This window comes from Solanum lycopersicum, chromosome 11 (genome assembly GCF_036512215.1).
Source record: "Solanum lycopersicum chromosome 11, SLM_r2.1".
NCBI lineage: Eukaryota > Viridiplantae > Streptophyta > Magnoliopsida > Solanales > Solanaceae > Solanum > Solanum lycopersicum.
The window spans coordinates 53254186-53260185 of NC_090810.1; positions in this window are offsets into that span (position 1 = coordinate 53254186).

The window sequence follows — 6000 nt, forward strand, 5'->3', positions numbered from 1 at the left end:
ACAATGACAAAGAGATCCAGATATGGCTTGAAAATCCCGTTCATCAAGCTCATGAAAGCAGCAGGGGCATTCGTAAGCCCAAAAGACATTACTAAGAACTCATAATGCCCATATCTGGTCCGAAAAGCAGTCTTGGGCACATCCATTGCCTGTATTTTCAATTGATGGTAACTAGATCTCAAATCGATTTTTGAGAAGGTACAAGCACCTTATAACTGATCGAACAAATCATCGATGCGAGGAAGAGGATACTTGTTCTTAACAGTTACCTTATTCAGTTGTCTGTAGTCAATGCACATCCGAAAACTCCCATCCTTCTTCTTCACAAACAAAACAGGAGCACCCCAAGGGGATGCACTTGGTCTAATAAAGCCTTTGATTAGCAACTCTTGAAGTTGGGCCTTTAACTTTCTTAACTCAGCGGGAGCCATCCTATAAGGGGGTATGGAAATGGGGCGAGTGCTCGGCTCCAGATCAATACAGAAATCAATATCCCTATCCGGTGGCATACCAGGAAGGTCTGCTGGAAACACATCTAGAAACTCACGGACTATTGAAACCGTCTCAATTGAAGGTACTTGGGTAGTATCATCCCTGAGGTGTGCCAAGAAATCTAAACAACCCTTTCTAACCATTTTATTAGCGCGAAGGAAGAAGATGATACGAACTGGAGTGGAAGTGTAGTCAACCTCCCACACTAACGGCTCTGTCCTAGGCTTGGCCAACGTTACAGTTTTAGCATTACAATCTAAGATTGCAAAATTTGGAGAAAGCCAAGTCATACCCAGAATTACATCGAAATCAACCATTTCTAAGATAACCAAGTCTACATGAGTATTGCTCTCCATAAAATTCACAGGACAAGACCTATACACCTTTTCAACTATCACAAACTCACCCACCGGAGTAGAAACACGAATAGGAATGTCAAGCAATTCACAATTTAAATTAAGGCCAGTAGCAAATGCGGAAGATACATATGAAAATGTGGAGCCAGGGTCAAATAATACAGAAGCCATACAATCACAAACCAAAAGATTACCTGTGATGACAACATCAGATGTCTCCGCTTCAGATCTCCCAGGGAAAGCATAACAATGGGCCCTATCACCGGTCTGTCCACTGCCTTTACCATGTTGCGCTGCAGTATTTCCAATTTGCCCGTCACCCCGTCCGTTTTGGTGACCACCATTACCTCGGCCACCACGTCCTCAAGAGTAGCGGCCTCTTCCATGACCACCTCTACCTCTGATTATTGGAGGTCTGTAACTCGGTTTTGGACAATTCCTCCTAATATGTCCAGTCTCTCCATATCCATAACATTCTCTGGATTCAAGCATAGGTCTCTGTGAGAACGACGGAGTCTGGGGATAACCTCCAAACTCAGAGAAGTGTTGACCGGTCTGCGGTGGACCCCCAGCTACAGTCTGTAGTGAAGACTGGATAGGTCGTGCTGGATAACCTCCTGAACCCTGCCCTCTGGAGTAATAACCATTAAACTCACCTCCCTTACGAAACCTTTTAGATGTCGATGCCATGGTGAAGTCATCTGGCTTCACTCCCTCCACCTCTATCACGAAGTCTACCACTTCCTGAAAGGATTTCGCTGTAGCCGCTACCTGTAAGGCTGAAATCCGCAAATCTGACCTCAACCCCTTCACAAAACGGCAAATCCGCTCTTGTGGACTGAAGCAAAGTTGGGTGGCATACCTGGATAATTGTCACGACCCAAATCAGGCCGCGACTGGCACCCACACTTACCCTCCTATGTAAGCAAACCAACCAATCTAAACTTTAACATTTCAATATAATATCTACAGAAAGTAATGCGAAAGACTTAACTCATTAATAAAAACCAATTCAATAACTTCTAAAAACTCAACAACTATTATTATCCCCAAAATCTGGAAGTTATCACCACAAGAACATCTATGATAAAGTTACTAAACTAAGAGTATTCTAAAAAGCTAAAACAAGTAAAAGCTAGTCCATGCCGGAACTTCAAGGCATCAAGACATGAAGAGGAAGAACCAGTCCAAGCTAGAAGCATTAGCTCACCTTGAAATCCGGTGTGATTGAAGACTGGCTAGAATTACGGTTGAGTTGAAGACGACGGCACGTTTGCTGCACTCCACAAATAATCAAAAAAAAACATACAAGTAGGGGTCAGTACAAAACACGGGTACTGAGTAGATATCATCGGCTAACTCAAAATAGAAAACAGTATATACCAAGTAATATCATAAAATCAACTATGATACTCAACATGTAGCAACAACAAGTACTATATCATTAACAATTACCGTCAAGTTCACACATGAGGACTCAACCCTCAATACCATACTCATTTGGGAATTAGATTCATTAGATTGAGTATATTAGCATCTTTCAAGATTCATTATCTTTATTCCTCTTGTGTCGGTACGTGACACTCTGATCCCCTAATTCTACGTGTCGGTTCGTGACACCCGATCCCCTAATTTTACGTGTCGGTTCGTGACACCCGATCCCCTAAATCTACGTGTCGGTTCGTGACACCCGATCCCCTAATTCTAGCCAATGGACATCTAGAAACTTGCAAGTGAGCTAGACTTCCCATGCTCCCTGCCTTTCTACTTAGGGCGTCTACCACAACATTAGCCTTTCCCGGATGATACAAGATAGTGATATCGTAGTCCTTCAGTAGTTCCATCCATCTCCTCTGTCTCAAATTCAAATCTTTTTGAGTAAAAACATACTGTAGGCTACGATGATCCGTGTATACTTCACACTTAACCCCATATAGATAGTGTCTCCATTGCTTTAATGCAAATACTACCGCAGCCAACTCCAAATCATGGGTCGGATAGTTACGTTCATGCACCTTTAATTGCCTCGAAGCATAAGCAATTACATTCTTCTCTTGCATTAGCACTGCACCCAAACCCGAATAGGATGCATCACAATAGACAATGAAATTCTTACCTTCCACTGGCAGGGTAAGGATTGGTGCACTAGTCAACAAGGTCTTGAGTTTCTGAAAGCTTTCCTCACATTCGTCCGACCATACAAATGGAACATTCTGTTTAGTCAAGTTCATCAATTTGGAAGCAATGAAAGAGAATCCCTTGACAAATCGACGGTAGTAGCTAGCCAGACCAGCAAAGCTCCTTATTTCTGACACATTAGTAGGTCTTACCCAATTCTTCACTGTCTCAATCTTAGAAGGATCCACCATCACCCTGTCCTTAGAAACCACATGACCCAAGAAGGACACTGCATCCAGCCAAAACTCACACTTAGAGAATTTGGCATAAAGCTTTTTCTCCCTCAACATTTCCAATACCATTCTCAAATGCTCTCTATGTTCCTTCTTGCTCTTTGAGTATACCAATATATCATCAATAAATACGATTAAAAATAGATCCAGATATGGCTTAAAAATCCCGTTCATCAAGCTCATGAAAGCAGCAGGGGCATTCGTAAGACCAAAAGACATTACTACAAATTCGTAATGCCCATACCTAGTTCGAAAAGCAGTCTTTGGCACATCCGTTGCCCTTATTTTCAATTGATGATAACCGGATCTCAAGTCAATCTCAGAGAAGACACAAGCACCTTGTAACTGATCGAACAAGTCATCTATGCGAGGAATGGGATACTTGTTCTTAATAGTTACCTTGTTCAACTGCCGGTAGTCTATGCACATCCGAAAACTCCCATCCTTCTTCTTCACAAATAACACCGGAGCACCCCAAGGGGATGCACTTGGTCTAATGAAACCTTTGCTCAACAACTCTTGAAGTTGGGCCTTTAACTCTCTTAACTCCGCGGGAGCCATTCTATAAGGAGGTATAGAAATGGGGTGAGTGCCCGGTTCAAGATCAATGCAGAAATCAATATCCCTATCTGGTGGCATACCAGGAAGATCTGCAGGGAACACATCCAAAAACTCACGGACTATCGAAACTGACTCAATCGAAGGTACTTGAGTAGTGTCATCTCTGAGATGTGCCAAGAACGCTAAACAACCCTTACTAACCATTTTCTTAGCACGAAGAAAGGAGATGATACGAACCGGATTGGAAGTGTAGTAACCCTCCCACACTAACGGATCTGTCCCAAGCTTGGCTAACGTCACAGTTTTAGCATTACAATCCAAGATCGCAAAATTCGGAGAAAGCCAAGTCATACCCAGAATTACATCAAAGTCGACCATTTCTAAGATAACCAAGTCTACATAAGTATTGCTTTCCATAAAAGTCACAGGACAAGACCTATACACCTTCTCAACTATCACAGACTCACCACCGGAGTAGACACACGAATAGGTATGTCAAGCAATTCACAATGTAAATCAAGACCATTAGCAAATGTGGAAGATACATATGAAAATGTAGATCCAGGGTCAAACAATACAAAAGCCATGCAATCACAAACCGAAAGATTACCTGTGATGACAGCATCTGATGTCTCCGCTTCTGACCGCCCAGGGAAAGCGTAACAATGGGCCCTCTCACCTGTCTGTCCGTTGCCCCTACCATGTTGTGATGTAGTGGCTCCAGTTTGCCCATCACCCCGGCCGTTTTGGTGACCACCATTACCTCGACCACTGCGTCCTCCAGAGTAACGGCCTCTACCATGACCACCTCTACCTCTAGCCATTGGGGGTCTATAACTCTGTTTTGGACAATTCCTCCTAATATGTCCAGTCTCTCCACATCCATAACACTATCTAGAGTCAAGAATAGTTCTCTCAGAGAAGTGTTGACCGGTCTGAGGTGGACCCCCAACTACAGTTTGTAGTGAAGACTGAATTGGTCGAACTGAGTAACCTCCGGAGCCCTGTCCTCTAGAGTAAGAACCATTAAACTCACCTCCCTTTTGAAACCTTTTTGATGTGGTTGCCATGGTGAAGTCATCTGGCTTCACTCCCTCTACCTCTATCACGAAGTCTACCACTTCTTGAAAAGATTTCGCTGTAGCCGCTACCTGTAAGGCTGAAATCCGCAACTCTGATCTCAACCCCTTCACAAAATGGCGAATCCTCTCTTGTGGACTGAAACATAGTTGGGTGGCATACCGGGATAATGCACGAAACTTATCCTCATATGCAGTAACCGACATCCTACCTTGCTCTAGGCTCAAAAATTCATCTATTTTCCTATCCCTCAAAGTTTGGGGGATATACTTCTCCATAAACAAGCTAGAGAATGATGCCCAAGTCATAGGTGGTGCCTCTATTGGTTGACACTCAACATGTGACCGCCACCACATTTTGGCGTTCCCTTGAAACTGATAAGTCACAAACTCAACACCAAACCGTTCTGCTATACCCATCTTGTGTAGTAGCTCGTGATAGTCAACCAGAAAATCATAAGCATCCTCCGATTCAGCACCCTTGAAGACTGGAGGTTTCAATTTCAAGAACTTACTGAAAAGTTCATGTTGATCATTTGTCATTATAGGCCCTGTAGTCAGACGAGGAAACATGCCTATTTCCAATGGAATATCCATGCGGGGAGCCGCAGTAGCCGCATGCTGTACCTCCGGACCCTGAGGTGCTGGTGCAGAAAACACTGGAGGTGTTTGACCTTGTTCAGATAACCCACTAAGATAAGCAAGAACCTGATTGATCATCTCTGGGGTAGGTTGGGGAGGCAATCCCTCATTCTGTACTTGTTCAGTTTCCCCTTTCTCACCCTCTCTTACTAGTTCTTCAGTCGGTGGAGGAGTCACTTCCCTAGTATCAGATGGGCTAGGTACTCGTCCTCTTTCTCTAGAGGACGTCCTCCCACGACCTCTACCACGGCCTCTTGCCGCTACTCTTCCTCGAGCTACAGCCACAGTGGCTGGCTCAGACGCTTCTTGTCTTGCCGATGTTGATGTTGGTGCAGTCGTTGCTCTAGTTCTAACCATCTGCGAAATAGAGTGAAGATGGTCAGATACCAATTTGTATCACCTAGATACCAATTGGACCCAAGTAATAGCACGAAAGAAAGAAAGAATGGAATTTTCCTA